Source organism: Schistocerca americana, chromosome 7 (assembly GCF_021461395.2).
Source record: "Schistocerca americana isolate TAMUIC-IGC-003095 chromosome 7, iqSchAmer2.1, whole genome shotgun sequence".
NCBI lineage: Eukaryota > Metazoa > Arthropoda > Insecta > Orthoptera > Acrididae > Schistocerca > Schistocerca americana.
This window is the reverse complement of record NC_060125.1, coordinates 46,099,231-46,111,479: the sequence shown is the minus strand read 5'-3', so window position 1 is coordinate 46,111,479 and position 12,249 is coordinate 46,099,231. Positions and strand designations below refer to the sequence as shown.

Below are 12,249 nucleotides of genomic sequence, written 5' to 3'. Positions count from 1 at the left end.
GCAACTCCGTGGACTACATATACACGGACAGAAGATCATATGTCAAGCCTACGCGGACGATGTAGGGGTACTTGTGACTGACGAAAGCGAGGTGGCAACGGTACTTGAAGATGTGGCGACCTACGAACTGGCGTCAGGAGCTAAACTCAACCGCAATAAATCTGGTATTATGAATCTTGGTAGGGGCATAGAGATCAGAGCCGCTGGACGTATCAACACTGTGGAAAAACTAAAATGCCTTGGAATAGAATATACGAATAATATCCGCCGCACAGCCGCTCTCAATTACAGAAAATTACTTGCCACATTACGAGCAAGCATAAAACAACACAGCTTGCGTAATTTAAATGCAATACAAAAAGTGCAACTAGCCAATACCTATATAACCTCCATAGTAAACTATGTTGCCCAAGTGCTTCCTCTGCCACGAACCATAGCACACCAAATGCAAGCAGCGCTTGGTTATTTTGTCAGCAGAGGTCAGATATTTAAGGTTTTCTATGATACCTTGACGCTATCGACACGCAATGGAGGGCTACATCTAACAGACATCTACCTTAAAGCGCAAGCGCTATACGTTAGCAAAACTTATAAACAGTGGCAACGATCACCGCGGACCTTAGTAGCTCATCTCTTACGTGAAATCACCCCAGTCAGCAGAGATCCACCAATCGATGTGCATCACATCTCCCACGAGCTGTACCACTATAAACACTTTCTTGTGAAATACAGTTATGTACGCCATAGTATGCCGGAGAAGGACATATATCAGGTGAAGGAGGTTTACAACACCTTGCTGGGAGGAAAATTGCGCAATCGAATAGAAAACAAGTTTCGACATTATAACTGGAAAAACATATGGGAAAACATCTCTGACCCCCATCTACCATCCAATTTGCGATCGACGTGGTACCTCGCAGTCAATAGAAAAATCCCCACCAACTATAAACTGCACGCGATACGTCTGGCACACACACCAAACTGTCCCAGCTGCAACGTCGTCGACACCGAAGAACATCGTTTCGTCTGTGACGATGTGAAAGACGTGTGGAATCTCTTCAGGCAAAAATTAGCACATGTGCTCCGCACGTCTCCTAACACCATTACACCGACACACGTCCTTCTGCCAGATGACGTGCCATATCCTAACACTAAAAGAAGGTCGGCCAACTGGCTCAAAGGACTGACCGTCCATTACATCTCAACGGCTATGACGAAGAGTGCAGCAGACTATTGGATGTACCTAATGACAGAACTTCAACAGCTCGAACGACAACAGAAATACAAAGAAAATTACGCAAATTTCTTGAACCGAACTTTGTACTACCGACAGAGCTGAAGAACGATTAAACGATATTTTGTACAGTCTCAGGATTAATTTTTTTATTTTATTTTATTTTTTTTAATGACATTCTCTATTAAGTTTCTCATTCCTTTTGCGCCAACAAGAAGGCTATTTCTTTTACCCATTGCCCTCGTGTAGCAGCACTAATAGGTTGCTGACGAAAACCGAAGACGCCAGCGGGCGGAAGTACACCTGGCTCTCCTATAAAAATCGCTCCCGCACAGTGATGGAAGAATGTAGCGGACCTATTTTCTTTCCACAACTCCAAAAGAAGGGATTTTGTTCACTTGTACACATTTACTTCGTTGGTCAACTATCTCTTATGGAACAAACATAGCACAGAAGCTAGCCGAAGAAGGCACAAATGGGAAGCAGCAGCTGTGCTTAGTAAATACAAATAATGGTCGCTAATGCGGTGCGTTTCCAGCTGAAGGGCTCCGATTCACTAGTCCATAAGAATGAAGTAGCCGAAAAGTGCGCTAGGCGGCGCCTCCTTAGCTCAGTGGCAGAGCGCTGGTCTAGTAAACCAGAGGTCGTGAGTTCGATCCTCACAGGAGGCAAATGAAATTTGTAACAGCCCCTTTTACCGTAGCCCTTTCGAAAAAAGCGGTCAAGGATAAAAATATTATGAATGGGTGCGGTATTTAAGAAATGCTCTGGCAAATGAATAGTGCGAATGGTGCTATTAAAGTAGGCACCAGAAGCTGCTGCTTTTGGCAGTCTCCCGAGAATGCCAACGTGAAAAACTTAGTTCTTGTGATGTATTTTCTACCCCTGGTAGAGACCCTTGTGGTTGTCATCGTCGTCGTCGACGCCGCCGCCGCTTTGGTAATAGCGGCAACTCGCCATTATATGACATAGGGTGAGGTACCTTCTGCAACCGACTGAGATGGCAGTAAGTAGTGATGGGCTAAACTGCGATTTTCCGATATCAGTGATTTCTGTGAATGCTACTTTTCAGTATCTGTTATTCTTAACTGTGATTTGTCGCAGTTAAGAGTCGCAGTTAAGGAACATGGGTCGTGTATCCCTCCGCCACTGCTATTTCTGCTACTTCCGCGATTTCTGCTACTTGTGCGATTTCTGTGACTTCTGCTACTTCTGCGATTTCTGTGATTCCTGCGATTTCTGCGACTTACCACCGTATGAAAAAGTTACATCTGTCAACACAGAAAATTGCATCTCAACAAACCTGTCATTGGCAAGTATGTTTTACGTTTTTTCTTCCGTTGGCTTTAATTTTGTATTAAAGAAACAACTGTGAAAATATTAATAGTGTAATTAATATGTAAGTAGCAGTACAGTACCGTAATAGTTCGTATTTAGAAAATGAATTCTAACATATTGTTATGTTCACAGGTACCTGAACTACATTTCAGTCACTCAGTAAAGTGATAACTCAAAATATCATTGTCAACAGATCTGAAGAAATTGCCACTGCATCTTTAGACCGTTTTCGTCAGATGAGAGGTTAGTTTCTAAGCGTTTCGATGGACTTACTTACTTCAGTGAGATCGTTCTTGCAAATGTGATATTTATTGTAGCAAATATTAGCAATCTACTCTGTTAATTACATTGCTAGTAATTAATGACAGCAAAAATTGTTTAATAATCCTTGTGTTTTTGCAGACACAGTTCTGACTCTGATTACTGGTTGCTGTACGTATCTATCCACATCAAGGCTGTTTTTGAGAGAGACTCGTGAAGATTCAAGACAGCTCTTAGAGGATTTGCAGTTTAAAAGTGAAATAATTGTGAAATAAGTGTGTGAATGATTAAACTGTGTTTTATTGAAGTTGTTGTGCGATTTTAAAGGAATAATACATGTCAAATACAGTGAGTGAATAATAAAAAATCTCATTTTCCACATGTTTAAGCCGTCCTATACCCATAATTTTCCGCCACTTACTTATTGATAAACACTTGTTGGAGAGTGACTTGGCGCCCCCCCCCCCCCTTTCTCCACAATCTTGGTGTGACACTGACCAGTAACATATCCCGAAGTCTACAATATGCATTTTGAAGCTGTTGATATGAAAGTGGGAAGTACAGATCTTCCAGTTAAATCAGGAATAGCTTAAGTGCATTACTTGAAAGTAACACAGGAAAAGCTTACTTACGTAGGTGGTAGTAGTGTCGGCAAAAAGTTCTTGTGTGTGAAGTTGCCATGTAGAACACCAGGTGTAAAACATTTCTCCCGAGTCTTGAACTGTGTCGGAACAAAAGTGAGGCATTCATATGACTGTTTTCATTTCTCTACACTTATACAGATGTCTGAGTTCTGCTGTGTTAACATTGCAAAGTCCTGTAGGCATGTGGAGTATTAACCAAAACTGTCATATTGGAAGCAGAATCAAACACATTTGTTACGTTACTTGACATTTTCAGGAGAAAAAGGCAATGTTGCTTCTTATTAATATTATACATTCACAGTCACAGCAGTATTTGACCAACCATAACTGATGCTGAATGTGTATGTCGTCATATAATATGAAGGGCTTATTTCAATAGTGGTGCAAGTCCATTACCTCCACTTTTCTGTCTATAATGCTTCTGAAATTAGTGATCCAAACAAACATAAATAAAGGTTCATCTCTAGCAAGAAGCCATATGCTTGAATATTTCTGGTATCTCAAATGTAGATTTTTCAGCGCTCATTTAACTTTACGACTCTGTATCTGAAAATGAACAAAAATGGACTTGTACCACTATTGAAATAAGCCCTTCATATGCACACACAGCACATCGATCTCGTGAGGCACAAGGCTCTCATAACGAAGTACGTACGTTGGTCAACAGATGACACTAGGAATAGTATGTTAACTGCGCTTTTTAGTTGCTACTTGCGACTCTTAGTTGCGATTTGTCACAGAAATCGCAGTTTGACTCGGTAGCGAATAGCGTAGTATGAACTTTGCTCAACAGATGGGAGTGCTAACTTCGCTTTTTAGTTGCTACTTGCGACTCTTAGTTGCGACCTGTCACGGAAATCGCAGTTAGACTCGATACCGTATCGCAGAGATGGACGTAGTACGAACTTTGGCAGCCAGATGGCACTGTTAACTGCGCTTTTTAGTTGCTACTTGCGACTCTTAGTTGCGACTTGTCACGGAAATCGCAGTTGGACTCCATAGCGTACCGCAGAGATGGACGTAGTACGAACTTTGGCCAACAGATGCCACTGTTAACCGCGCTTTTTAGTTGCTACTTGCGACTCTTAGTTGCGACTTGTCACTGAAATCGCAGAAAGCAGTGCTAAATTCGACCAATAGATGGCTCACGTCTTTGAATATGAAATACTACTTGCGACTGCTAACTGTGACTGAAATCGCAGTTAGATTCTGTAAAGTTGCTACTGTGATATCTGTGACTTCTCAGTCACAGTGATTTATAACAGATACGCGATTTCCTGCCCACCACTAGCAGTAAGCGATTGAAGCTGATTTGCAACCTCTTGTTTGATCAGCGTCATAAGGGCTTGAATGTAACTTGCGATGGGACACAGCAAGAAGTAGCGTCGCCTCTTTAATACTGAAATTGGAGAATTGCGTCAAAGATGGGAAATTCATTCCGGCAAGCGTACAAATGGCGAAAATGAGGTGTGTGTGGGGCTGTTCCGTTTCAGCCGCGCTCGCGAGTGGCCGCTGTTAACTGTTGCGCTGCACTTCAGTGTTTACATCGCTGTACTTGTGCTTCGCCGAGTGCCGTCCGTCCGTTAATCTCCGTGTTCGTTCCTGTTCCTTGTGATCTGATCGCTCTTTCTGGTCTTGCTGCTGCTACTTGGAATTTCGGTTGTTTAACCGAAATTGCTTCGCTGGATTAACCATGGCTACAAACCTCAGGAAGAATACTCTGGTATTTGCTTTTGACAAAGAATCCCGTCCTGTTCAGCCGACATCCCTGGAAATAGATGACTGGATTACACAGGTAATTGGTCTAAATTCTGAAACCGTTCATACCTGGCAACTGGATCAGGAAAAATACTGTGTTTTTGTCAAGTTAATCAGTGCTTCGACTGTTGATAAAGTGTTACGAAAGTGGGGCTATGAAGTAGATTTTGTGCATAGAAATGGTTACAAAAGTAAGGTTTCCATCTATAGAGCGGACATTCATTACAAAACCGTTCGTGTCTTGAATCTCCCCATTGAAATTGAAAATGATAAGATTAAGGAAGCTCTTTTAAACTACGGAGACGTTAAATCAATTGCAAATGAAAGATGGTCGCCTCGCTTTAAACTGCAGTGTTTTAACGGGGTCCGCTGTGTAGAGATGGACGTTAAGACGAATATTCCGTCTCACATAACTGTTTGTGGGTATAAGGCACAAATTGTTTATACAGGTCAGGAAGCTACATGTCATATATGTAACGAAACCGGCCACTTCAGACAGGAATGTCCGCGGCGAACTGTTGTGCTTAAAAGTAATTTGATACAGCGTCAGAAGCTTACCTTAAATGATCTGTTACCAAAGAATAGCCCGGAACAACTGGTTGAGGATGTTAACGCAGCGGGACAAGCTGATGTCTCCCTTCACGATAACAGTCAATTTCCCCCGTTAACAACAAAAGGAAACCCCGTTGCCACTACTCGTGAAACTGAAATGCAACCGAAAAAACGACCTCTGGAGATAACTGATAGTTGTTCAGAGGACGAGCTGTCTTGTCCCACTCCCTCACTTCGCAAGCAAAAACAGTGCGATGAGAAGGCAGAGGAACCTGAAGGCAAAATGCGAATGGAAACTAATGAACAGAAAGATAATACACGTACGGTACCAGAAAATGAAAGGGGTGTAAGCAGCATTAATTTGCAAGAAACAACAGGTGCAGTAGCCGATTGCAAAGATCAGAATCTATCTGTTAATAAACAAATTCAGGGAGAGGATGCAAAACTGCAGTCTCCATTTGTTTCCCTCGATCAGAAAGTGAGTGAAATTAATAAAGGACGAGGAAGTGGTGGCCACACTGAAATCACGGTCAACACCTCGGGGCAGGCGCCGGCAACCGAAATTGCTAAAGCGTCTGCTGCTGCTCCAGATAAGCCGCGAAGTAAAATACCGACGCAACCAAATGAGAACGTAGCTCGTAACCAAGGGAAGGGAAAATCCAGTAGGGGCGACCCAAGCCCAAAGAATGTTCAGTCCGAAACGGTCGTACACGAATCACTGGAGGAAAAATCAGAAAGTTTACCAGGAAATCAGTCTGCTTGCGGTACAAGAGAAAACATCAGAAGTAGAAAAAAAACGGGACAGTAACTAATAAACTGATTGAAGTGTTATTCCATGTTCAGCCTTCCGAGAAAACTGTTACAGCTTAACTGAACCCTGAACCACAGTAAACTAAATTAGTTCAACAAAACAACTACATAGTGACAGCACAATGACGCAGTCTTATTCTGTCACCACTATAAACATAAATAAAATCACGACCGGTTTGAAATTATCGGCCCTTAAGGAATTTTTGTACGAATCCGCGACTGATATTGCCCTGTTACAAGAAGTTCTAATTTCGGATTTGGTAATTCCCGGTTTTGTCAGTTACATAAATGTGTCTCCCGAAACAAGTGTTGGAACAGCTATTTTGGTAAGGGAAGGGATTACAGTAAGCGAGGTGGAACGACTGGAATCCGGAAGGGGAATAGGACTAAATATCTATGATGTGACTATCATCAACTTGTACGCCCCTTCAGGAAGTTCTCATCGAGCTGACAGGGCACGTTTCTTCAAAGACGACTTGATATACTTGTTAAGGAAATCACCAAGACAGTTATTACTTGGAGGTGATTTTAATTGTGTTTTAAATCGAAAAGATCAGTTACCTAATTTTAATTTCTCAAGTGAACTAAAACAATTAGTTACTGGTTTAGAATTAAAGGATATATGGGAAATCAAATACCCCTCCATTGTTGAGTTCACTTATGTCACGGCAACATCACGTAGCAGGATTGATAGACTATATATTTCTAAAAATCTTGTAACTTCCGTGACAAAAGTAGAAACCATTCCTACGTACTTTTCAGACCATTCAAGTGTCTTAGCTTGCATAAATCTAACAAGACAGCCGGTTCGCCGATTCAAGAATCAGTGGAATTTGAACACTTCCTTGTTAGTTAATCATGATTTAAAAGATCTGATTAAAGAAACATGGACAATATGCCTGCGAGCCCGTAGTAGATATGCCACTGCTATTGACTGGTGGGTTAAAATGGCAAAGCCAAAGTTGAGGAAAGTTCTTATTCAATACAGTGCCCAGAGCGCAAGGGAAATGAAATGCACTATAGAGTATTACTATTCCGTTTTGAGAGATCTATATGATCAAGTCACAGCAGGTTCCTCACTTCGGATAGCAGACATCAAAAAAGTCAAAGCCAAGTTACTTAATATCAAGAGAAGTCAAATGGAAGGGTTGAAAATAAAATCGAAGGCAAATTCGGTGTCAGCAGATGAAACTACTTCCCTATATCATTTAGTGAAGCATACGAAAAACGGGAGAAGGACTTTTATTGAAGAAATTCGAACAAAACACGGGACGATTCTCAGAACCCAGCAGGATATCATGGACGAGATTTATCGCTATTATTGCGAGCTATATTCTGTACATCAAAGTAGTGATGCTTCCTTGGAAGAATTCCTTGACATCCTAGCTCCACAGCTGACAGAAGATGACAACGAAAATTTTCTCGAGGTTGTCAGTGAAGAAGACGTGTATGAGACTCTGTGCGCCTCGCCACCAAAAAAATCCCCAGGACCGGATGGTCTGCCAGCAGAATTTTACATCCGTTACTGGCCAATAGTGGGTGCGAAAATCACGGAAATTGTAAATGAGGTTATTCAGGGTAAAATGATTCCGGCTGAGTTTAAGGAGAGTAAAATTGTTCTGGTGCCAAAAAATAATGGAAACAAAGATTTAAATAATTTTCGCCCAATTTCACTGCTGAATTCTGATTATAAATTAATAGCTAGAATAATAAACAAGAGAATTTCATGCCTTACAGATAAAATTATTAGTCAACATCAGAACTGTGCGCAAGGCAGAACCATTTTTCAAAATCTAGCGGAATTCAGGGATATCATTGCAATAACTTCTGTAACAAACAGAACTGTGCGCAAGGCAGAACCATTTTTCAAAATCTAGCGGAATTCAGGGATATCATTGCAATAACTTCTGTAACAAACATAAAGTGTGCTTTATTGTTTTTAGATTTTTATAAGGCGTTCGATGTAGTAAACCATGAATATCTTCTACAGACATTGAAGAAAATAGGTTTCAACGATAGGGTTATACAGTTGATTAAGAACATAGCAACTGGAATAAATGCTAAAATAGCGGTGAATTGTCAACAATCCAGGCCGATGCAAATACAACGAGGTGTTCCTCAAGGAAGTCCTCTGTCCATGTCGCTCTTCGCAATTTCGCTGGAACTTCCTCCGACATGTCCATGCTACATTAAAAGGCTTAACATTATCAGGAAACAAAACAGTTATAAGAGCCTATGCTGACGATATAGGGGTCATTATAAGGAATAATGACGAGGTAACCACGCTAGCAACAGTGATTGATTCGTACTGTAGAGCATCTGGAGCCAATGCAAACGGAAAAAAAAAGTAAGATGTTAAATCTCAGAGGTTTTGATAATATCAACGTCGAGTGGGCAAACTTAGTCCGACAACATAAAACACTTGGGATCACCCTGACAGCATGCCCTATGAAAATGACGGCTTTAAATTGGAAAGTTGCAGCAGATAAAGTGCAAGGAGCCATTGTAGAGAATTCAACTCGATATATGAACCAAGTTCAAAGAACACAGTATATCAACTCATGCATCCTTGCTAAGGCTTATTATACTGCCCAGCTGTTTCCAATACCGAGAATGATAGCGAGGAGAATAATGTCCAAAATCACAAAATTTTTGTGGAGAGGTGAAGTGTTCAGAGTACCTGCTAAAGTAGCCACTTTAGATCCTAAAAATGGTGGACTAGGATTAACTGATATAACGGATAAAGCCTCTGCTCTTTTTATCAAAAGGCAAGTTAATTTAATAAGAGACTCGCGAGAAAGCATAACCAGCCAACTTTTCGACATCATTAAACCTCCAAGCCTGCTTCCCCCGATTGACGTGCAGAATATCAACAGTCGCTTACAGCACGTGAGGATTTTCTATGTTGAGTTTAGTTATGTCAGTGTCGAACTTAGGCAGTCCCGACACTTAACATCGAGAGCCATAATGCGGGAACGAAAGAAAAGCGAAGGAAGAAACAAAATAGAACGACAGTTTCCAAACATTGAGTGGACTGAGATTTGGAAAAACATTAGTTCTAATGTGCTCACGTCTAATATAAAAACGTCATGGTACAAGACAGTTAACAACATAGTTAGCACCAATGAAAGACTGCACGCAATCGGACTCTGTGAAACAAATTTATGTCAACAATGTCATCTAGTTGACACAGTAATTCATCGATATACTTGCAGTGGTCACATGAATAGTTGGAAGTGGATCCGGGAGCAAATAGCTCTGATTACAAGAACATCCCCTGAGTATATATCGCTGTCATTGATACACAGGCCTCAAGCACGCTATTTCCCAGAAGCAAAAAATTACGCTGTGTACTGGTTGCTGGGAAATTTTGTTAACTACGTCCTTAACAAATTAGGATCCGATAGCATCATAGAGTTCAAGGTACACATGCTGTGTGAGTTCCACAAAATTAGAAGCTATTCGAATCACAAGAAAAAGTTCGGTAATATGCTAAAAATTGTATTTGAAAGAATGGGCATTGGTTAATATAAAAAAGAAGACTGTGTTGATAGTGATGTATTGTAGTCACCTTAAGGATACTATTTAAGATTTTACAGTATATTAATGATGTGTGCTTTCTCTACTTCAGAGAGTAGTTTTTTGAAATTTATAATCTAATGTACAGAACTTATGTGACATTGAGATTGTGTGTCTAATAGTGCCAAACACAAATCATGAAAGGTGCATTATTGGCTTATACTAGAAATTTGGAAATAGACAGTTTTTATAGAAATCTCCTTATCGATTGGTTAAAACCATAATATACTATCCGATAAATGTAATATTCAATGGCTGGCACATTGCCCTGTTCATTTATGCAGTGAAAGACTGATTATATAGATCTGATCACTTCAAATACTTAGATTCAATTAATGTCCAGAAAGTGTAGTTGGAAGGCTAGTCAACTTTATTATATATCTCCTTTCCGCCATTCTCAAGTATTTATGTTTAATTTAATTCTTTCTGGTGATTTAGTCAGTAACACAATCTTCTGTTGTCTTTCCTTAATGTCAGCGCAATTGAAATGATCAAACCACTTTGTTTAAATAACTTCATGTATGTATAACTTAGTATGTATTTGCAATGTGTAACATTGTTTTTTTAATAAAGGTTTTATTAAAAAAAAAAAAAAAAAAATGGATAAGGCGTCGGACTTCGGGTCCGAAGATTGCAGGTTCGAATCCTGTCACGGTCGAATTTTTCCAGTCCTGCAAAAGATGCATGCTGTTCTACTGTGTTGTTGGCTGCAAACCGGCGTCTACCTGAAGCTCAAGCAAGACAAAGGGGTTGTGTAGCGAAATTTTCGGCACAGTGCCGATCAGGAGAGGTTTTTTGGAACTACTGCGTCTGACTCAGGACCCAAGAGCTACGCCACAGGCGTTTGCGCACAGTCGAGCATGTGTGTTGAATAATGGTGCTGATAGCCACGTATCATTTCAAGTAGATTTGATGCCTTTCGGAAAATTTTTTTCATTGAATAGGATTGTAGCTCATTTGTGGCAGCAGGAAATAAGCCGTAGTCAAAAGGATCTTCCATAGATGGTCGCAGGTCGCATAAATACTGTATGGGTCGTAACGCATTGTGTGGAGCCCGGCTAGCTAAGTCGGTAGAGCATGAGACTCTTAATCTCGGGGTCGTGGGTTCGAGCCCCAAGCTGGGGCTTGTGTCTACGCGGATGCAACCTGCGCCTCTCTCGTGAGCCTTGCGTTATGAACGTAGCGGGTTACGACGACGCCTAGCTTCGTATGAATATCAGAGGAATGGTTTTTGAAGCTGAAAGTAACTCTGAAATGAAATAAATGTGTTGTTTTGGAATTTTAGGCGTACATCGATATCGTGTGAGATGTGTAGGAAAGCAGCAGCTGTGCTAACTAAATACAAATAATGGTCGCTAATCTACATCTACATCTACATTGATACTCCGCAAGCCACCCAACGGTGTGTGGCGGAGGGCACTTTACGTGCCACTGTCATTACCTCCCTTTCCTGTTCCAGTCGCGTATGGTTCGCGGGAAGAACGACTGTCTGAAAGCCTCCGTGCGCGCTCTAATCTCTCTAATTTTACATTCGTGATCTCCTCGGGAGGTATAAGTAGGGGGAAGCAATATATTCGATACCTCATCCAGAAACGCACCCTCTCGAAACCTGGCGAGCAAGCTATACCGCGATGCAGAGCGCCTCTCTTGCAGAGTCTGCCACTTGAGTTTATTAAACATCTCCGTAACGCTATCACGGTTACCAAATAACCCTGTGACGAAACGCGCCGCTCTTCTTTGGATCTTCTCTATCTCCTCCGTCAGACCGATCTGGTACGGATCCCACACTGATGAGCAATACTCAAGTATAGGTCGAACGAGTTTTTTGTAAGCCACCTCCTTTGTTGATGGACTACATTTTCTAAGCACTCTCCCAATGAATCTCAACCTGGTACCCGCCTTACCAACAATTAATTTTATATGATCATTCCACTTCAAATCGTTCCGCACGCATACTCCCAGATATTTTACAGAAGTAACTGCTACCAGTGTTTGTTCTGCTATCATATAGTCATACAATAAAGGATCCTTCTTTCTATGTATTCGCAATACATTACATTTGTCTATGTTAAG

At 41.1% G+C, this 12,249-nt stretch overlaps 2 non-coding genes across 2 annotated transcripts; both read left to right on the top strand.

Annotated features, from left to right (window-relative positions):
* The first annotated feature begins 1,833 nt into the window (after nt 1-1,833).
* On the top strand, nt 1,834-1,905 carry Trnat-agu. Its single transcript has one exon. It is a non-coding gene; the product is annotated as a tRNA-Thr (tRNA).
* A 9,323-nt stretch (nt 1,906-11,228) lies between these two features.
* Nucleotides 11,229-11,302, top strand: Trnak-cuu. Its single transcript has one exon. It is a non-coding gene; the product is annotated as a tRNA-Lys (tRNA).
* Nucleotides 11,303-12,249: the final 947 nt, after the last annotated feature.